Below are 23557 nucleotides of genomic sequence, written 5' to 3' on the forward strand. Positions count from 1 at the left end.
ATAACAGGGCACTAGTGGGTGCTGCAGCTGTATTATAACAGGGCACTAGTGGGTGCTGCAGCTGTATTATAACAGGCCACTAGTGGGTGCTGCAGCTGTATTATAACAGGCCACTAGTGGGTGCTGCAGCTGTATTATAACAGGGCACTAGTGGGTGCTGCAGCTGTATTATAACAGGGCACTAGTGGGTGCTGCAGTTGTATTATAACAGGGCACTAGTGGGTGCTGCAGCTGTATTATAACAGGGCACTAGTGGGTGCTGCAGCTGTATTATATCAGGCCACTAGTGGGTGCTGCAGCTGTATTATAACAGGGCACTAGTGGGTGCTGCAGCTGTATTATAACAGGGCACTAGTGGGTGCTGCAGCTGTATTATAACAGGGCACTAGTGGGTGCTGCAGCTGTATTATAACAGGGCACTAGTGGGTGCTGCAGCTGTATTATAACAAGGCACTAGTGGGTGCTGCACCTGTATTATAACAGGGCACTAGAGATTCTCCCCTGTACAACAATAACATTAGGACACCAGGCTCTGCTATTGTGCTATCAGTGATCGCACTGAGCAAAAAAAATGTGGGTCCCAGGGACTCCTAACTTTAAAAAGTGGGGTCCTACTCCACAATTTCTGGGTCCCATCACACTTTATGATTTTTGAGCTTACCTTATGCCATCAGACCATCCCACATGCCCTATACATACTGTACACTTGGGAAAGTCACACTCATTTTGAGTTAAGAACAGATAATGCTTATAAATATATTTGCTTCATCTCACATAGCCAACAGGTGCAGTGCTGGGGGCAGACGTGGGGCTAAGGGCAGGCAACAGTTGGGACAGTGCTGGTGGTGGGGGCAGTTGGGCAATAATCACATTGTCTAAATTAGATAAATCCACAAAGATCAACCGCCAAAATAAAATCAAGTGGGTCAATAATAAATAATAGTGTAGAAATCTCAAGAACTATAAAACACAATTATAGCAGCTATGTGATGTGGGTTAGTAAGCTGAAGCAATCGATTTTCAACTGCTAAATAATCACTCGGCACCTAAGGGCCTGAGTCAGAGATGTACAGTATGAAATGATTTTTACACAGATCAAGCGATTTTTTGCTATTCCGCATGCATATAACTCAGTCTGCACGTGCAGCGATTGTCTTGCGATTCCGCACATACAGAACCCATTCGCAAAGTGAGTGACAGGCAGTCAGCTATTGAGGGAGGTAACAGAGGGGTGGTTAGAAAAACGCAGGTGTGTCTGACCATTTAAACGCTGTTACCTGTGTGTGTATAAATTAGACATTGCTATTTTCCTATGCAGTGCATCTGAAGGTCAGACCTTCCACAAGGGCTGCATGGCTGGTCTATGCTACTGGTATTTACGCTGGAAAAGGCAGCGGTGGGCATCCCTATGCTAGCATATTTTTACAGCTACGGTCCATGCGAAATTGCAGCTTCGATCACATTAGCGTCCATCTCTGAATCAGGCTCCATCGCCGTTCCAATATGAGCACATTCACATGGATTAAAATGGGTCCACACAATTGTTTACCCCACTGATATTAGTATAGGTTAGGCTTTAATATTAATGCACTAAGGTCCACTACTGGTGAAATATAGATTGTAATGCTAATGAATACCCACTGTTGGTTAGTGATAGCTGCATGCAGTGAAAAAGAAAAAACGTGTGTTCATAAAATAACATACTGTAATGTGAGCTGTTTGCTCTCTCAGATTCCACTCACAGGTCAGCTGTCCTAATAGTACTCCCAGCTGTTTAACCCTTCAGTGCCCTGAATCAATGCAGGGTAGACTCTAGGCCTGATTCAGACCCGGTCGCAAGCACTGAGCGCTCGCAACCGGGTCGATGGTGGCCCAGAGCGCATGCGCACAACTGAGACGGCTCCATCATGTACATGCGCGAGACCCGGATAGTGACGGGCAATCCGTCGCTCCGGATCTCATAACAAAGGGGGAGTGCTGTCGATGTTGAGTGACAGCACGCCCCCTTTGGTGGGCGGGCCGGGGGAGTGGCTGCCCAAACGGAGGCGTTCCCATGTGCACGCCTCCGTTTGGGGGCGGCCCCACTGACATCACGAGACTATCCTGTTGTGTGCACACTGACAGCCTGGGGAGATCATGGGTAGGTAAATCCCACACCAAAACCTAATCACCATGCTGTGTGCGTGCTGACAGCCTGGTGCCTCGCAGCTGGTGGTGAGACTGAGAACAGCAACAGCATAACTCCCATTCAGGGCAAAGTTCCACATGGCTGCTGGCCAGACTGGAGATCGCTGCTGACTGTACCACAACACTGGGGGAGTGGCTAGACTTTTTGGGCCAATTGGAAGCCGTTCAGTGGAGATGCTGCCGGCAGTGATTGGCTGGGGAGACACTGAGGATTGCAACAGGTCTGTCAGTCCCAGAGCATACTGCAGGACCTGGCTATATTTAAAAACTGAGGGCTTCATTCAAAGGCGGCTGTACGGTCTACGACCGCACGGCCGCCTCGATGTTTGTCCAGTGCGCATGCGCACGAGGGAGCCGGCTCCTTCGTGCACATGTGTGAGACCCGCTATGACCGACAGCGCCGGTCGTAGCGGGTCTCTTTCCAAAGGGGGCGAGCTGTCGATGTTGTTTGACAGCTCGCCCCGTTTGGGAGGCGGGCCGGGGGGGTGGCAGCCCAAATGGAGGTGTTCCCATGGGAACGCCTGCCATTTGGGGGAGGCCCCACTGACATCACTAGTGATGTCAGTGGAGAGCTTCCGGCTTTGACAGAGCTAGAAGCTCTCCTGGGCTTACGACAAGTGAGACCCTACCCTAGGGTCTCGTCGTAAGCCCCGATGGTCTATGACCATCGCGACCATCACCCTAGCGGTCGTTAGAGCTGTGGGTGTAAACCCACAGCCTAACGACCGAAACAGAGGCGGGCGGTCAGGATGCAAGCGGCCGCCCAGTTTCTGAGCGACCGCTTGCATCCTCCGACCGCCTCTGAATGAGGGCCTGAGTCCCTCACATTCTGTAGCGCGCAAAAACGCACTATAGCGCGCATTTTGCAAACACTGGCTATAATAAAAGTAAATACTATTTACCTGGGTAAGGGGCTGTCTGGGGGAAGTTAGAAGAAAGCACGACTAGTCCAACACCTGGAGCAGGTGAAACGCACAGCCGGCGGTGATTGGATGAGATTCCACCGTGTAATTGGTTGGTAAGATGCGGCTGAGTGCGCCCTGCCCCTCTTAGTGGCACCCCACAAAAAAAAAGCCTGTGGTGGGGAAATTAGCAGTGTAGCAGTCACCACTGGTGAATGGATGCCGGTCACAAGCCCAGAACCGGCCCTAGAATGAACACTAGGAGCGCACACAGCGCATCCCTCACTATTTTGCAATCACTAACTAGGGTACCGGGTGTGTAGAAGGTTACTGGCAACAGTATTAGGGTACTGGGGTGAGTATAAGAATATTGGCAGCAGTATTAGGGCACTGTCAGAGTACAGGGGTGTGTATAAAGGTCCTGCCAGCTGTATGAGGACACTGTCAGGGTACTGGGTGTGTAGAAGGGTACTGGCAGCATTATTAGGGTATTGGAGTGTGTATAAGAGTCCTGGCAACAGTATTAGGGCACTGTCTGGGTAATGGTGGTGTATACGGGTCCTGGCAGCAGTATTAGGGCACTGTCAGGGTACTGGGGTGTATAAGGGTACTGGTAGCAGTATTAGGGTACTGCCGTGGGTACTGGGGTGTGTGTATAAGGGTGATGGCAGCAGTATTAGGGTACTGTCAGGTTACCTGGGATAAGAGTGAACTAGACAGGAGCTGGTCATTGGCGCCAACACCGGATCAGCCAGCCCAAACCAATCCAGCACCGAGCACTTCCTCGACCAGAACCAATAGTATGCAGCAGAACGTTCCCCCAGCATCTCCCCAACCAATCACCGCCAGCGGTGATTGGCTGCTCTGTGGCGTGCACACAGTGCATCTTGTGGGACCCATTCATGTTTAAAAACCAAGACCTTCACCTCCGGTATTGTGTAATATCACTATAGCATGTATTTTGCAATCACTAATTTTATATATATTGTGATATCTTGGGGGTAATTAGCTTGGCAGAGGGTGGATTGGTGCAGTGTTTAGGTGCTTAATGAGAGTAAATAAATGATACTTTACTTTCCAGCATGGAAAGTCAGGAAACATAAAATAATAAACAATCTAGCCTTTATTTAGGGCGTAATTCTGTGAATTAGCAGCTCCACCATTTGTGAGTGACAGCAATCTCTTTCTGTGAGAGTGCTATATCTGCAGTTAACCACAGGGTGTGATGGCATATCATATCTGTATTGTGCAAGGAACATGTCCATTAAGGCGTCAGCCTTAATGATTGTAATTTCGTTGCAATTTGAAGTTTGAGTGGCAGAAAATCAATAGGTTTTGTGAATTTTCAGATCATGTCTAAGCAGCCTCTATGGACATGTGAAACCGTAAGGTTTTTTCTCTATGGAATTTCATAGTTTTTTTTTAAATTTATTAACTATCAGGGTTTGGATGAGCAAACCGGGCCACCTGCAGGGGAGAAGGGCAACAAAATGGTACACTAAGGCAGGTGGAAGAGGGGACAGCACACAGGAGTTTGGTTTGGGAGGTGCAGAGTGCGAGATGGCTTTAGGCATGTGGGGTAGCGGCAGCAGCGGAGGTGCAGAGCAGTGGCAGCGGTGCCGTGCAAAGGGGGCATCAGTGGACAACAGAGGGCTCACTGGTAGTGTGTATGCACCCCTGTGCAGTGGGTGCCAGGTGGATTGTGTGATGTGGTGCATTTTAAAGAATATTTTCTTTTGCAGGTGAACTATAGGTCCCAGCATGCCTCCCTGCATGCTGGTACTTGGAAAACCACAAGTATCAGCATGCTGGGCATTAGTGCCCACTGCCACCTGTAAAAAAAAATATTAAAATAACATAACACACTTTAATATTGTAATATTTTATTTTACAGGTCTTCACCTGGGGGACGGCGGCCTCTAAGCTCTTTTACATGGCCGCCACCAGGGCTTCGGCGACTTCGTCTGGCAGGTGCCATCCCGCCAGGGCTTCAGCGTATTTGCCTGGTGGGCACCAACCGTCTGTCAGAACCCGAACCATATCTCTGTATAAAGATAAACTACACTTGCCGAGGTTCCATTGTGGTCGCTGGAGTATACTTCTGGGCTGCTGGCTTTTGTCGCATGGAGTATGCAGAGAGATAAAATGATCTTCTGTTCCTTGGGCGTCGTCAGCTTATTGGGGTCTGTGATTACTTGGTCTCCCAAACCTGGTTCTTTCTGAGTCACATGTTTTGAACTTCCAATGGATTACATGCACTTGGTATAAAAGTCTGTTACTGAGAATTATTTTCTGTGCACCGTTACCTTCAGGTTTCCCTTGGACTCCTGCCAGATCCTCGCTGTGCCTGGTATATGCTGTGGACTTTCGAAACGCTTGGGCCTTTTCCTGGTTCAGTTCTGCTACAATTTCTCGGCTGCACTACAGAGCCCAGCGCTGCTGTTGGCTCTCTGCTGTTTTACCAAGCCTGACTCTGCTATTAGTTCTCCGCAGTACTATTAGCCCAGCTCTGCTATTGATTCATGGCCTCACCGTGTTCATCTTAAAACAGTTGTCAACTACATCATAAAAGCTCAACTCCATACTGGATTTCCCTCACGTCTCGGGGCTCAACTCCGCACCTCCTCATATCGGATCTCAGTCATGTTCCGGGGCTCAACCCTGCACCTCCTCATATCGGATCTCAGTCACATCCCTGGGCTCAACCCTGCACCTCCTCATACAGGATCTCAGTCACGTCTCGGGGCTCAACCCCGCACCTCCTCTTACCAGATTCCACTCATGTCTCGGGGCTCAACCTCGCACCTCTGCTTACCGGATTTCAGTCACATCTTGGGGCTCAACCCTGCATCTCCGCTTACCGGATTTCAGCCACGTCTCGGGGTTCAACCCCGTACCTACTTGTTTGTATGCTATGAACTTTGTGTTATTTGAACTTTAGTTCTTCATGGGGCTAACCCCAGCACCTGTTTGTCGTGATATTACGAACGTTGCTTTATGTGGACATTATGTTTGAATATCTAGAACTTTTCTACACAGTTTTGTCCTTGAATAAAGCCTGTTTACTTTTCACATTGCATGCCGGTGCTATTTCATGAGAAGGTCATTCCTTAAACCACCTCAGTTCGTACCGCCTGTTAAGCCTGCCTCTCCTCAGGAGTCCCAAGTGTCTGTAGCCGTGACACCGTCCAGGGTTTTGGTGTCTTCACCTAGTGGGCGGCAGCCTGTGTCAGCTCTTTTACTTGGCTGCCGCCCACTAGGACTTCTGGCATCTGCGTCTGGCGGGCACCAACCCGCCAGGGTGTCGATGTCTTCGCCTGGCGGGCACCAACCCACTAGGCCTTCGGCAACTTCGCTTGGCGGGCGCCAACCCACAAGGGCTTTGGTGTCACCTTTTTCGTGGCTACCTCCCACTAGGACTTCTGGTGTCTTTGTCTGGCGGGCTCCAACCCACAAGGGCTCCGGCGTCTTCACCTAGTGGGCGGCAGCCTGTGTCAGCTCTTTTTCGTGGCTGCCTCCCACTTGAACTTCCGGCGTCTTCACCAGGCGGGCGACAACCCACCAGGGCTTCGGCATCTTCGCCTAGTGGGCGGCAGCCTGTGTTAGCTCTTTTATGTGGCCACTGCCCACTAGGGCTTCTGGTGACATCGCCTGGCGGACGTCAACCCGCCAAGGCTTCGACGTCTTCACCTAGTGGACGACAGCCTGTCAGCTTTTTCTCATGGCTGCCGCACACTAGGGGTTTGGCATCTGCCTGGTGGGAACCAACCCACCAGGGCTTCTGGCGTCATTACTTGGGGGGTGGCTGCCACCTCCCCAGGGCTTCTGTGGTCCTCTACAGGTGCTGCCGCCTCCAATGACGGCACGAGTCGTGATTGGCTCGCGGCGGCCATCTTTGAAAATCAAAGATGGCTGCCGCGAGTCAATCACAGCTTGCCTGATCATCGTTGGCGGCACCCGGCAGTTTCGGGACTGGCGCCCGTGCGGGCATTGGCGGCGGGCCTGGATCCAAGAGGATCCAGTCCCCGCCAGCCATTCTGCCGTGTATGGCAGTGGCGCCCATTTAAAAAATGCGCCTCAGCGCCAATTTTTAAATTCAAAGATGGCTGCCACGTGCCGTGATTGGCTCGTGGCAGCCATCTTTGAATTTCAAAAATGGCGCTAAGGCATTATTTTTTAAATTGGTGCCACTGCCGTATTCAGCAGAATGGGTGGCGGGGACTGGATTCTCTTGGATCCAGGCCCGCCACCAACTCCCGCAACGCCACCGGACCATCCATCGCCGATGGGACCCGCCAACACCCGTGCCACCGCCGCCACTGATGTCCCCGCTGCTACCATTGTTTTTTTCCAGCGCCGCTATTGCCCGCAAACCATGGGCAACTTGCTGCACCCAAGTGAAGCCACTATGACTACACCTGCTTGAGGCTCCTACTGAGGCTGCTTAAACAAGTTGAAAAGTCCTAAATCTACAATGGCGCATTCTTGAGGTAATAGTTTAAAAACTGTAACTTTCTAATTTACCTGAACCACAAAAGCACGTACCCTGGCACAATAGCTACCTAATAAAACAAACCCCAAGTCTAAATTCCACCCCTACCCTGACTTATGCCTTCCCAAAAATCCCTCAGACTATAGCAGAAAAGGGTTCCTAATTGAGAATGTCAGAAAAGAATGACAGTTGAAGCTTTAGATTACTCCCATGTCCTAATTGTTTGTTTTTGCCCTGAAATTTGGCATGCAGCACCGTGCGACAGTTCTACCCGCCCCTACCAAATTTCAGCTCAGCACCTCCTATAGATTTTGAGTTGTAGCCCCTTAAACACCCTGCCCCCCCTTCGGAATTCTCTATAGAGAAATCCGTTTTTTTAGATGCAGCCTTTATATAAGGGCACGACTGTGCCCTTGTAATATATACAAGCACATTTGGTGCGCGTAGAAGTCATACTGTATGGCATCTGTGTTGTCTCCTTGGGCTCAGCCCTTCTTTCCATGCATCTCTCTTTTATGCTTGTATACTACAGGCACTTGCATTATACGACTGTGGTATCTATGTTTTCCTCTCATTGACATGATATCAGAGCTTTTCAGTTCTATCCTTGTGACACTATGTCCCACTTAAAATGCACGTTCTTGTCTATTCCCATATTGTATTATATCTCTTATATATTTTTCTGATTATCTCTACTGTTTTTCATTTTCTTTATTATACATATATCTTTTTATGATATATATATTTTGTATATTTTTTTTTATTTCTCTATTTGTGCATTAAGTTGATTTTTTTATTGTTTTGTAGAGGCATAACACCTATAGTGGTGGGTATTGTGCATTGTTGTAGTTGTGTATGTGTTTTATGAATATGTTCAGACCACAGGCTAATTCACAGTTGTTTTTTATCATGCTTTTTTTGAGCTAGTAATACTGACTTGTGCCTTTTGGTTATACACATCAGCAACACTGGCCATTTGTACATCTACTCACCCAGGTGCTTACACACTGTAAGCGTGATTAGTGCTTTGTAATTGGTTGCCTAAGGCAACCTTGGTGTTTACATATTGTCAGCGCTGTCATGATTTGGGCTGTCAGGCTGCAAGGATCGCGACTCTTACCTCACCGAGCACTGTGGCGCGGTCCCTCCAGCGGTGGAGCAGGGTCCTGGAGAGCGGCACTATGGTCAACTTCAGTACCTGTTGGATTGGAGAGATTATGGGTCAGAAGAACGATGCTGGGTAAAGGCAGAGGATGTCCATGCTCCTCGATTAGTACTTCAGTTCCATACGGAGAATCCTGAAAAACCCAAGAAGTGTCCGGAGGCCACTCATAAAGGGGGGGGTACTGTCACGATTCTGGAAGTTAGGCTGCCAGGATCACGACTCTTACCTCACCGGGCACTCTGGCGCGGTCCCTCCGGCGGTGGAGCAGGGTCCTGGAGAGCGGCAATGGGCACACGGGGTCCCCACAGACTAAGGGGGCTCATCTGGAGGGAGGTGTGAGCAGGTGAAACTGACAGTGCATTGCACTGGAGACTACTGGGCGCGGCCATGTTGGATTTTGGTCAGGTGTCTGGTGGGAGCCAATCAGGTCACAGCTGTCCTGGGAGTGTTTTGCAGCCCATCCTGCACTACCTGAGGGTACTAAAGGGCTGTCAAGAGGTCCTTTGGTTGCCAGTGCAACATTTATCACAGCATAGCTGTGAGCTAGTTCCTGTGCTCCCTTGCTCCATACTTGCTGCAGTTCCGGAGTGTCTCAGTGTTACCACTTCTCAGCTCTGTACCTCGCCTGTAGCCGCTACGGACCAGCCAACCCCGGTCGCTGAGTATAGTCCGCATTCCTTCAGCGGCACCTCGCCCTCCGTGTACCCACTCACCTCATGAGTCATACTCCGTTAAGACAAGCTGCCTTCCAGTATCAACAAACAAGCCTCCATTCCGTATCCGACTCCACTCCGGGTCCAAGCCCACGCCATACCATGACAAGCACTACCTGATCTGTGGCACGCACAGCAGTCTGCACTTCCGTCCCTTGTTGGAACGCAAGCCATTTTTCTTACTTTGACTTTTCTTATGTTGTATCCTTTTGACCACCGTAGTTAGCAAGACGGGCGTGTCTAACACTCACTGGCTGGCACGCACTTCTGTATGTGCAGCATTTTAAACCCTCAGTCGCTGCTAGTTTGTTACACGTTTGTTACGGATGCTGACATGAGGTGTTTGGTATGCACCTCTGGACTATGGCCATTTACAGTAACAGTACGCACTGGTAAGCACTTCTCTCATATCCTTGCTGCGGTTCTAGATGTCTTATTGATGTGTTAGATTTTTGATTTATGTATATCTTTGACTGTTCCATGCCCATTCCAGACAAGTGTGTGCCCCACCTTGGGCATGTAACTGTAATATACATTGTCTTTCGTGGTTCTGCTCTTGTGTAGATATGCCATGCGCCGGTGCATGTATATTTGTATCATCTATGTTGTGTGCAGGTACATATATGCTTGAAATATTATTTATATTTCGTCACCAGGTCATCGTGGTTGACATTTGTTTGTATCCAGGCACCGCAGTGTCATTGTCTAGCGTGATAGATACTAACATACACGGGTCAGAATTGTTGTTTGCAATTTTATGTGCTAGCAAATCCATATGGGTGCACTTTATTTTTTAATGGTTTATGGAGCCTGATAGACTATTTCTATATGTTTTTGTTTGCTTGTTTTCACAGAAACTTATCACTATGTTGGTCATGTGCAACAGATGATTTGATTGGAATATAATGTCCTGAGTAGGTTCGACAGGAACCGAAACGTTGACATAAGGCATTTGTTAACTTGGAATCCACCACATGTAAACTGTTGAAATATACACGTCCAACAGCAGCACTCCGAGTAAAAAGACTTGGGGCCTGATTCAGAGGCGCTCGCTGCTGGCGAGCACTCGCTCTGAATCAGGGCGGTTTGTTTTTTTCCGCCTTCAGCCCGCTTGTGCGAGCGGCCTGGAGATGGTCACGATTATCGCAACCATCGGGTTTGCGACGAGACCCTGTGGTAGGGTCTCGGCTCCCTCAAGCCTGAGTGGACTTCCTGCTCTAATAGAGCAGGATGTCCACTACTGACATCACTAGTGATGTCAGTAGGGCCGCCCACAAACGCCAGGCATTCCTTTGGGAATGCCTGCGTTTGCTCAACCACCACCCCTACCCGCCTACAAAACAAGGCGAGCTGTCAATCAACATCGACAGCCGCCCCGTCTTGTAGCGCGCCCTGGAGCGACTGAACTTCAGTCGCTCGCTAGGGCTCGCACATGCGCACGCCGGATGCTGAGCATGCGCATGGGGCAAACATGGACCCGCTTGTGAGCGGGTCTGAATCAGGCACTTAGTCACAAAGGTTAAGTGTGCTTAACCTTTGTGAGTAAAGGTGCATACACACGTAACGATTTTAGTTACAAACGATTTTTGTTCAGATTTTCCCTTGAAAAAGTGAACGAAAATCGTTCACAAAATCATTCTTTACTACAATAATGAACGATTTTTTGAACGATGAACGAAATCGTTACAATGTAAATGAAGGGGACATAGAAAATCCTTTGATTGGTCCATTATTTTAAAAAGGTTTGGCAAATGCATAAATGGTTGAGGAAGGTGGGAGGGGCTATCCTGACAGGATAAAAAGATGTGGGCCATTTTAAAAGTCTGCATTGATTGCTCTGTGGCTAGTTTGGTGTTTATACCTGCTAAACATTGTTGCATAGCTATTTTGCTTGGCTTTGTTTCTGGCTTGCCCTTTAACAAAGTGTGTTATTTGTGCTTGTGTGATGGATCCCATAAGTCAGAGTATTCTGGTGGCTTATGCTGGAGTTGCCATGTTGTCTGGCAGGACGAGGGCTGAGAGGAGGAAAAGGCCTCGTTCCTGTTGGACAAATTAGTGGCTGTTTTGGAGGGAAACCATGTCGCATATGCCCCTCTTGATGGAGATACATGAGAATAATCCTGATGATTTCAGGAATTTCTTGCGTATGGAAGAGGAGACTTTCCAGGAATTGTTGAGGCTTGTTACCCCTGTCATCCAGAGGCAGGATACAGCCATGCGGAGGTCTATATCTGCTCAGGAGAGGCTTGTGGCAACCCTTCGCTGGTATCCGGTCATTAGGTCTACATTGTCTAGATAAACAATGTTTGGGTAGACAATGGAAGATAGACAGGCAATAGATAGACAGGGACTGAAGGTCGACTAGCAACAAGGTCGACAGGTACTGAAGGTCGACAAGCAGTAGGTCGACAGGGTTAGAAGATAGACTCGTAACAAGGTCGACAGATATGAAGGTCGACAGGCAGTAGGATGACAGAGACTGAAGGTCGACAGGGACTGAAGGTTGACAGGCAGTAAGTCAACAGGGTCAGAAGGTCAACACCCTAAAGGTTGACTGGCAACAAGGTCAACATGTACTGAAGGTCGACATGGTCATTAGGTCAACACTCATATGGTCGGCATGCAAATGGTCGACACATGGTTTGTTTGTTTTTTTAGCCCTAATCTTTACCCTAACCATCCTCTTGGAGACTAACCGTCAGGGTAAGAGCCTATCCCTAACAGTCAGGGTAAGAGCCTAACCCTAACCGTCGAGGCAAGAGCCTAACCCTAACCGTCGAGGCAAGAGCCTAACCCTAACCGTCGAGGCAAGAGCCTAACCCTAACCGTCGAGGCAAGAGCCTAACCCTAACCGTCGAGGCAAGAGCCTAACCCTAACCGTCGAGGCAAGAGCCTAACCGTCGAGGCAAGAGCCTAACCGTCGAGGCAAGAGCCTAACCGTCGAGGCAAGAGCCTATCTCTAGCCATCAGGGTAAGAGCCTAACCATCAAAGTGCTTAACCCTAAAAAAAAAAAAAAAAAAAGTGTCGACCATTTGACTATATGAGTGTTGACCTACTGCCTGTCAACCTTCATTGTGTCGACCTTCTGACCGTTGACCTTGTTACCAGTCGACCTTCAGTCCATGTCTATCTATTGCCTATCTTCCATTGTCTACCCAAACATTGTCTATCTAGACCAGGGGTCTTCAAACTTGGCCCTCCAGATGCTGTGGAACTACACATCCCAGCATGCACTGCACATAGTTTTAGCATGCTGTTATATCAAAAAGGTGGCAGTGCATGCTGGGATGTGTAGTTCCACAGCAGCTGGAGGGCCAAGTTTGAAGACCCCTGATCTACACAATGTAGACCTAATGATCCACACCCCCCTTCGCTACCTAGCGACAGGAAGATTCCTCGCAGATCTAAAGTTTGGGACGTTGATTTCCCACCCAGCCTTGGGACTGATTATTCCGGAGATCTGTATGGCTATATACAGGGCCTTGAAGCCTGATTATTTTAAGGTATTTCTATTTTTGGTCTTTAAAAAGTATTTGCAATGTTCTATAAACTCACAATGTTTAAATGTTTTATATGTTGTCATTATTAGGGTTTAATGTATTGGTTACATGGAGCATTTGTAAAGTGTCTAAATCTAAATGTTTAAACGATTAGGTCATTTTCATCTGCTTTACTTTTACCCACATAGTTTTTTTTATTTTTTTAAGGGGAGGTGTTATAATCAAAAATGGAATAAATTTACAGTTTCTTTAAAACTGTAGAATTGGTGTTTAGGGGGGCAGAGTTTTGAAACCTACACTGCAGCCTTTACAAAGACCCCTTAAAGTAATCAATGTAAATGAATTTAGAAAAAGTCCCTTAAGACACGGGCCTTTAAATATTGTTTAATTCTGTGTATTTGTTTTTTGTAATAATAAGCAAGCCAAAACTTCCAAAACATTAAAATGTAGCCCGGGGGGAAGGGGGGCAAATTGTGCAAAAGGTGTATTGTGCAATGCAGATGGTTGTGGCAGCTGCAATTTTTTTAGTTTTAAAAACAATTATGGCTCAAAATATATGCTTGCAGTTATTTTCATTTTTCCAAAATATGAGAAGTAATTTGTGTCTGTCTAATCAATAGAGATATGTTAATCTCCAGCCCTTGTTCACAGGTGCACTGATGCACCTTGCACGCCTATTTTAAAATGCTGAATACCTGCAGCAGCCAAACAAAGGGATACTCATAGTGATCTCCCATGTAAGAACATGACTACGGTGGTGCAATGAATTGATCCCCTAAATTTTAACACAAATTTGCTTTTTACAGGGTAGTTAACACAGCATATTAATTGCATAGTGTAAAAAGCGGCTACACACCCGATACTTTAGCCCTGAGAAATCCTACCAGGATGCTCCAACGTTCCACCTATAGAGATTTCTTATGCAAGCCTAATTTTTGCCTAAAGGCAGAGATAGCAGTGTTGTTTTTTCCCCCTTCTCAATCTAGGGCAAATATATTTTTAGTTGAATAATTACAAGTCTATTATTTTTATATGCATTTGTAAATTTACTAACATCGAACCAACAAATAATGGGTGCCATTGAAATGTTTTTGTGGTCATGATAAATAATGAGCAGTTTGATATTCAATTGTTCTTGGGGCTCATTATTTATCGCCCTCATTGACGCCATATGAGACGAGATTTAGGCGTCTAAAGCGGTTACAGCCATAAAAAATTTGGATTAGGGCGGCGTAACTGCGGGAAGCACCGTAACCAGGGTGTTTCTATGACATTACTGCTCCCACCCTCCTGAGTGCGTGCATAAATGTCGAAGCGGCCGGCTAATGCGCGCTGACAGAGCAGCAACTGAATTGCTGTCAGACGTGTTTTTTTAAAATAAACCGACAAACATTTGAATTGCCCCCACCCTCTCTAAGTAAATCAAAACACCCCCCCATTTGCACAAGGGGGGCATAGTCCCCATGTACTAATTGAATTAAAACATTTAATGATGTGTGTGTCACATAATTACTAAACTAACCTCTACTAATGTGTTTTTGACCAGGAAATTAACATCCTGGATTTTTTATTTGTTGACTACATTTTTTTTTACTTTAATATTTCTATTCATTTTGTTTTTTGTTTCATTTCATTAACAGTTTCCAACTTCGGAAGCGGAATGGCAGGCTGTTGCTCCGGCTTTCAATTTGAAATGGAATTTTCCAAATTGTGGGGGAGCCACAGATCGCAAGCATGTCAAAATCACCTTCCCCCCCCCCCCCTCCAAGCAAATCAAGCTCTTTATATTATAACTATAAGGGCTTTTTCAGTATCGTCCTAATGGCTGTAGTTAATGCTCATTTGGAGTTCCTATTTGTCGATGTTGGCAAAAACGGACGGTCTTCTGATGGGGTTCTTTCCAGAACACAAAGTTTTATGAACGGATCGTTAACAAGACCCTCCATCTGTCCCCCCCCCCCCAGGATTAGTGCGCTCATGGACTTGGGTTCGTGTTTGTGGCCGATGAGGCTTTTGCCTTAGGACAACATGTATTAAAGCCCTTTCCAGAAAGAACTCTAACCCACGATAGGCGAATATTTAACTATCGTCTATCCTGGGCACGCAGATGCCTTGAGAATGCCTTTGGACTGCTAGCTAACAGATTTCGAGTTTTTCATACCTCTATCAACCTCCGGATTGACAAAATTAATTCAGTTGTTTCAGCAGCCTGTGCATTGCACAATTTATTAAGGAGAAAGAGCTACACTCAATTGACTTCTCCTGCAGTGGATGGAACGGAGCAAATTGTTGATAAACTGACCTCTGTCTCTCGGCTCCCAGTTCCATCAACTAGTACCCTGCTGGCAAACAGATTCGAGACCAATATGTTACTTTTATTAATGGGGAAGGTTCCGTTCCCTGGCAAGAAGGCCATATTAGTTATAAAAAAAAAAAAAAAGAAGATAATTTTCAAAACAAAGTCATTATTTAAGTATCCTGCAAAATTTGGAAAATAAAAAAGTTGATTTAATTGTTTTAATGTTGTGTTATCATTTTGCCTTACATTATACTACCTTCTGCTACCTACTCATCAAGTTTTCTCCTTCACATCCTCAAGTTTAAATTCTTCCATGTGTTACCTTTGTACCATGTGTTACATACATACCTACTCTCCCGCGGCAGCCTCCCACTTCAAGGTGGGAGCTGCCGCTACCCTGGAAAGTATTGTTAATCCCCTGGTTTCCCCACTGCCACATCTAAAATCCGGACTGCGCATAACCATTCCCAGCACACACTATATGTGGTATCATTATATAGAGAAGAGGGAATTATAGTGATATGAGGGGTAATAACAGCTCCCAGCACACAATATATGTGGTACTATTATATAGAGGAGAGAAAATTGCACAAGAATATGACACATCCTCCACCGCTGCAACAGGAATAAGACACCAGCCCACACAGCAACTGGACAGCTGTGACTGTTACCCACAACCACCAGGACCTGCATTACGCAGTATCCAACCTGAATATCCCAATATTGCAAGCAACCCAACCCCGAGTGACAATTGATACACCCATGGGCAAAGCTAAACAAGCACTCTGGGCGGAGCATGGCTTACCGCCTGATGTGTTACCTGGATACCGTGTGTTACCTGTGTGTTTCCCTAAATTATGGCTTTTTCGGGTTAAAAAAAAAAACGACATGTTTTTTGGTTTTGAATTTTTTTAGTAAATGTTACTGCAAACTACTGTAACAGGAATTCTGGACAAGATTCCAAATAATATACAGAGAAAATGAGTGCCCTTAACATACGTCCTACTCAGATTGGTAGAACCAGGCACATGAGAAATTGCACATGTATTGCAGAAACCAAAATGCAAATAGGAGACAGATTTGTGAAGCAAAAATAAAACAAATTTCAGAACAGTGTACGAGGCAAACACAACAAAATACATGAAGTCATACATCCCAGAGCCGGGATAAACAAGTGTGAGAAACCAGCTTTATGATATCATGATCTTTTCAATAATAATCTCAAATAAAGAGCTGGAGACAGAGGAGAGAAAAATTCCCTAAATTTAGCAAAATTCAAAAAACAATAATCCAAAAATGTATTTAAAAAATTCAATATTCATCATCAAGATGAATTACTGCCTGAGTATTGTGCTAAACTGAGTGGACAGTACTCGTGGATGGCCCAGGTTGGTTGGAAGGGGGAGCAGTGGAACCCGATGCATAATGGGGCTGATATTGATATGGAGGATTTGGGCAATACGTCCGAAGTGGAGCAAAGGTTGGATAAGGTGGGGGCGGTAGCTGTTGGCCTGTATATGGGCTTAGCGTCGTGTTTTCTTCGAGTTGATCGACCAACCCACGACACGCTGCCTCATATACCACCAGTTTTAAATACAGCTGGCCTGGGGCTTTATTTTGAGCGTATCGTTTGCAATATTTTGCCTGAACACTGCAGATTCATCAGTGTTTTTATGCAATACCTCCTTTGCTAGTTTAAGAAATTCTACAAACTCGGCTCTCTGATCTCTTGTCCAGGATCCATACCTGGGGACCTTGTTGTTCCTTCTTGATGCCATCAGATCTATTTCTGGTAGACCAGACCTGTCCACAAGGTTCCGAAAAACCTGTGAATGTAAGGCCCATTCCGCTGCATTTATCTCTTGCCGACTGAGAAATCGGCTTCCCAATTCAGGATTCCTGGAATGAACACGGCAGATATCGTGGGCAGATGAGTCTCTGCCCATACCAGGATTCTTGATACCTCTGCCAAGGCGGCCCGACTCCTCGTGTCCCCTTGATGATTTAAGGTGCGATTGTCCGACTGTATCTGCACCGACCTGCCCTTTAAGATTTCCTGAGCCTGCACTAAAGCTTTGAATATAGCTCTTAATTCCAGGATGTTTATCGGTAGCCAGCTTTCCGTCACTGACCACTTTCCTTGGAAAGTGTGTGACCCCATCATCGCCCCTCAACCTTGAAGACTGGCATCGGTTTTGACCAATGTCCAATCCGACACCCAAAAGGGGCGACCCTGCCTGAGATGCTTTGTCTGCAACCACCAGGTCAGGGACAACCGTACCTCTGGAGAGAGACGTAGCAGTTGAGGCCTGATCGTGCGATGATCCTTGTTCCAGTGAGACAGAACAAATTGCTGCAGTGGTCTGGAGTGGAATTGAGCGTATTCCACCATCCTGAAGGTGGCCACCATCGACCCCAGGACCTGCATGGCTTCTAGAACAGTTATCTGCCTTTTGCGAAGCAACCTGCGTATTCGTGATTGTAAGGCAAGGATCTTCTCCTCCGGCAGATATATTTTCTGCACCACGGAGTCCAATCTCGCTCCCAAATGGCACATCTTTTTTACCGGACAGGGTGACGACAGTTTATGATCCAGCCGTGACTGTACAGACATGATACTGTCAGCCTCAACTGATCCTGTAACTGCTGTGGGGACTGCCCCAGCAACAGGAGGTCATCCAAGTAAGGCAAAATCCTGACGCCTTGGTGTCTGAGGCATGCCATTACTGCCATCACCTTGGTGAATACCCGAGGGGCTGTCGCCAGGCCAAACGGCAGGGCCTGGAACTGAAATTGTTCCTCCCCTACCGCAAAACGAAGACATTTTTGATGAGCCTGTGTGATTGGGATGTGAAGGTAGGCATCCTGTATATCTAAGGACACCATATAGTCCCCCTGCTCCATTGCCAACACAATCGATCACAATGTTTCCATCCTGCACCCGGGGGCTCGAATGAATTTGTTGAGCTCGCTCAGATTCAAAATAGGCCGGTATGACCCATTCGGTTTCTGAACCAGGAACAGATTGGAGTAAAATCCCTCTCGGAACTGGTTCTCTGGCACCGGTATCACTACTTCTGATGCTAGTAAGGCAAGAATAGCCTTCTGAAGGGCCAAAGCTCTTTCTGAACCCACCCATGGGTTTACACAAAAGAACCTTTGAGGAGGAGTCCTCCAAAACGTCAGGGCGTATCCTCGGGAAACAACTCCCCGAACCCAGGCATCCTCCGTCGTGAGGTGCCAGGGCTCTGAGAACCGAAGCAGTTGGCCCCCCACCCTGGGTTCCCCCAGGGGGAGGCCCGTCCCATCAGGCCACTGGTTTATCCGGGACCCTAGATCCTGGACGTTTGTTCTGCCAGGGCTTCCTGGGTCCTGCATTTCTTGGTGGAAATCTCGCGAGGGCTGACCTTTGGCCTTGCCCTGCGGCCGAAACCCCCGATAGGATGCCCTCCTCAATTTGGACGAGGTTGCTGATGGCAAACCTGCCGTCTTTGAGGCTGCCATGGAGGATACAATTTTGTCCAGTTCTGGACCAAAGAGAACACCTCCTGTGAATGGAAGGAATTCTAGGGCCCTTTTTGGACCCGGCATCTGCCCTCCAATCTTTCAACCAGAGGATCCTACATGCCACCATGGACTCAGCTGAAACTTGAGAGGAAAGGATCCCTGCATCCAAGGCGGCATCACCCAAATAAGAGGCCCCTTCTCTAATAAAGGAGATCATATCCAGTTGCTCCTTAGAGGCATCTGGTAAAGACTCCGTTAGAGTCTTGGCCCACTCCTCAATAGCTCTTGCTACCCAGGCAGTGGCCATAGCTGGGCGGGTGGCCGTTGCTGCCAGCGAAAAAATAGATTTGAAACAAGTCTCCTATCCGTGGTTTCCTTCAGCGAAACTGCTGGGATTAGCAAAGTGGTGCCACATGTGCATCAACTGATGGTGGATTCTCCCACTTGGCACAGTCCTCTGCTGGAAAAGGATATAGAAGCGCCATTCTTTTAGACGAATGGCTTATCTTATCCGGACAGACCCAGGCTTCCTCCATAAGTTCTGATAAATGTTAAGACTTTGGGAATTCTGCCTTAACCACCTTCTGGCGCTTGAACATGGGGGCTTTCCTAAGTGGAAGATCCCCGTCCTCGATATTTAACACCGATTTCACAGCCCTTATCAGAAAGGGGACATCGGCTACTGGGAAATGATCATCACCCCCCTCGGAGCTAGACTCCTGCGAAGAGTCCTGTGCTTGTTCCTCGGAGGAGGCGGCACTGGAGTACTCACCCATGTAAGGCAGTACATGGCGCCTAGATTTAGGCTGCTTTGGCTTGACAGCCTGAGGCTGAAAAACCCCCGAGGATGATGCCATAACCTTACCAGCAGCAGGGTCCATCCAAGGCGGCCACATCATGGGCATAGGATGCATCTGCTGAGGCAAACCCCAAACCGGTGGTACCGGGGCAGCCAGCCGTTCCGCCACCTGAACCATAACCTGAGAAAATTATGCCCAAGGAGGCTCAGGGCCTGAAACAGGCAAACTTAATTGGTGTGGTGGCTGTCTGAAACAGTTCCCACAAAGCCCATTTTGTATAAAGTCCTGTGAGGACAAACTTGCCATGCAGGCTACACAGGATATCAGTAACGGGGCTCCCGCCACCTGACCCTCAGACTCCTTAGATATATCAATTATGCCACTGGTTCTGAGCATATATGTGCTGCTTTCTACTCTCAAACCACACACCTGTAGCAAGGGAAGGGGAAAGACAGTGACAGTATACAGGAATTACAGTTCTTTTACAGAAGAAACAGTATCCATAAACAACAATCACATGTCATGCATAAATACTCTGCGAGCCATATGCATATAAGCTCTCACTACCACAATCAGCCCAAGCTTAGGTAGGATAGAGCCCTGTAAAAACCTAGACCAGCAGTAGGCAAGGTATACAGCAAGACTGCCCAGCGTCCTCTCTTGTAGGAGCAGCGTTCAGAGAGCAACTGACATACACGCTGGCTGCCCTATATGGAGGCAATCCACAATCAACTGTGCCAGAGGACTGAACTAGCGTGTGGACTGGAGGAGGGGCCGCTGGGGAAGCGTACCTCCCCTATGCTGCTTGGACCTGCACGGTAAACTGACCTGGCCGCCGCCACAAGCCCCGGCTGGTCAGGAACATCAAATCCCGGCGGTCTAGGCTAGGAGAACAAGCCGTATGCCTTCTGACTGTAGCGCGCCTCCGGCCAGTCTCACCAGCGGAGGCCGGACCGCCACGTGGTCCCGGCATCAGCGGCCGCCGCAACCACCTGCTTATCTGCCATTCCCTTGATCCAGTTGCGGTCAAGGGCATGAGAGCCCCTGCCGAATCCACAACCATGGACCTGCTAAGGCTAGCGGTGCAGCGCTGGAGGTAGTTGCAGCATGTGGCCGGTGCGCCTCCAATCAGGCGCGAGGCTGCTTCCAGGACAGCTCAGACCACCCGCTGAGATAGAGAGTAAAACTCTCTCTATTTTTTTTTTTCTTACTCGTCTGCAGGACTGCTCCCGCAGTCCCACTGTCTATGTGGTGAGCACACCAAACAGGAAGAACTTGCTACCTGAGGCAGGGGGTGGGGTATATGAGGAGGAGACCCGGTGCATCCTGGGAGCAGAGAGCTCGTTTGTGTTCACACCAAACAGGTAGAACTGGCTACCTGAGGCAGGGGGTGGGGTAAATGAGGAGGAAACCCGGTGCATCCTGGGAGCAGAGAGCTTGTTTGTGTTAACTGTTTGGTGACCGGGATTCATACCCCAACGTAATGGCTGTGGACCCCGAAGAAGAAAAAAAAAAGTTTTAAAAATCTTATTAAATTTTATTACAAACACGCACATAATATCACATACCCCCCCCACCAAAATACATTGCATAGCACCTCTATTCCCCCTCTCCTCCCACATTGCTGGCACATTCTGTCCCTCTCCTCCTCCCCCCCCCCCCCCGCATTGCTGACACATTCTGTCCCTCTCCATCCAGCCACCCCCCAATGCATGTCAGGTATAAACACATAACGCTCTTTTATAGCCAGCCATATGTGCCCCTCAACATTGGTGGTGAGTGGGGGGAGGGGGATACTTACCGTATGAAATAGCTTGTCCGGGTCTCTGCAAGCGCGGGAATGACTGGAGTCCGGTGGGGAGTGTAGTGGGAGGGGCCGTCATTCTTCATTCATTTTGCCAAACATGAACGATTTTCTGAACGAAAACCATTATGTTGGACAGTCAGAATGAACCATGAACACAAGCTACAAACGGGAGCACGCTTGGACGATTTTCATTCAGCCCTAAAAATGAAAAAGGTTTCAACAATATCGTTATAGTTGAATCGTTCATAAAAATTTGATACATGTCGAGAGGGAGAGAGAGAATTTAAAAGACAACAGACCACCAGGTAGCAAAAGTCAGTTTCAAAGCTGGCGCTTTTTCATCATTGCCCTGATGATGCTGCGCCAGCATTGAAACGTTGGCTTTTGCTACCTGGTTGTCTGTTAAGTCCCTGAGTGACTCTGAAGAGAGTGGTTACCATCATCTTCATGGTGGAGGGCAACGGGGTCAGATCGCTGCAGTATGCAGTGAGTGTCAGAAAATATATATATATTTTACACACATATACGAACACACGTGTAAGCATATAGTCACATACATAAATACATAACGATGTAGAAGTTAGCTTCTTATTCAGCCAGCGTCTTATTCGAGCTCCAGCGTCTTATTCAGAACATGTTAAATTAAAATATTTTTATCAAATAGAAACAATAAGCTTACATTGAATAAACAAAATATGGTATCTATTACACAAATTCCAATTGTACTTTGCTTGGCCCACAAAGTTTTTGGGCATTAAATAGGGTGGTAAAGTGGGCAGAGGGACCAGAATTTCTATATTTGAATAAGTAGCTGTAGTTGTGCAAGGGTTAACTAGCCTTGGGCAACAAATTTGACACTTGGAATCCACAGAGGGGGGTCACTTACATATGACCCACTTGCAATTGGCCTTGCCCAACAAGCTTTTTGGCATGAAATAGGGTGGTAAACTGGGCACATGGACAAGATTTTCTATATATGAATAAGTAGCTGTAGTTGTGTATATGATTCTATACCATAAAATTTGGATCACAGAACGGTCACATTTAAGATATGAATTTTGGAGACTGCAGAAAGGTTATTATTCACTAAGAATAGATAAATGGATGTAGTCTGCATCCTGGTGTGCGGTATACCGCCGATCAATATACCAGTGCAAGAACCCCAAAGGTAAGTGTCCGGGAATAGTGGGAGTTTTGGGACTAGGGTAAGGCACCAGGGGCAGGGTTAGGTTTATGGGGGTTGGGTTTAGGCACTAGGGGGAGGGTTAGGCAAAAAGGGAGGATGGTTAGGTTTACGGTGTGGGGAGAGGTAGGTTATGGTACTTACATTATCTTGTCGGTATTCTAACTGTCAAGATGCCGCTGTCGGTACTCTGACCGTCGCCATCCCGACCGATGGAATCCCATACCCAACCCTAGATAAATGTGGTTAAACCCCTGCACACTTATAGCTTCTTATTCAAAATGACAATATCTAGTGCCTGTGCCAGATTTACTGCCCTATACATGCCTAAAATCTTGTTGGGCAAGGCCAATTGCATGTGGGTCATATGTAAGTGACCCCCGTCTGTGGATTCCAAGTGTCAAATTTGTTGGCCAAGGCTCTTTAACCCTTGCACAACTTATTCATATGTATAAATTGGTGCCTGTGCCCACTTTTATGCCCTATTTCATGCCCATAAACTTGTTGGGCAAGGCCACTTGCAAGTGGGTCATATGTAAGTGACCCCCCTCTGTGGATTGCAAGTGTCAAATTTGTTGCCCAAGGCTAGTTAACCCTTGCACAACTACAGCTACTTGTTCAAATATAGAAAATCTGGTCCTTGTGTCCACTGTACCACCCTATTTCATTTCCAAAAACTTTGTGGGCCAAGCGAAGTACAATTGAAATTTGTGTAATAGATACCATATTTTGTTTATTCAATGTAAGCTTATTGTTTCTATTTGATAAAAATGTTTAATATAACATGTTCTGAATAAGAAGCTGGAAACTGAATAAGAAGCTAACTTCAGCCTGGTAATACAGATGGTATATTTCTTGTGAGTGTTGAAACAGTGAAAATGAAACTAGGGCTGGGACACAGCGTGTAAGGAGTGAGAGCGATAACGCATGAAGGAGCCGGGAGCTGCAGTCTGAGACTGACCTCGGCATAGAGAGACACTAACACCGGCACCCCGCGCCTC

The sequence above is a fragment of the Taudactylus pleione genome, unplaced genomic scaffold, assembly GCF_031769625.1.
Source record: "Taudactylus pleione unplaced genomic scaffold, aTauple2 ptg000087l, whole genome shotgun sequence".
Classification (NCBI taxonomy): Eukaryota; Metazoa; Chordata; class Amphibia; order Anura; family Myobatrachidae; genus Taudactylus; species Taudactylus pleione.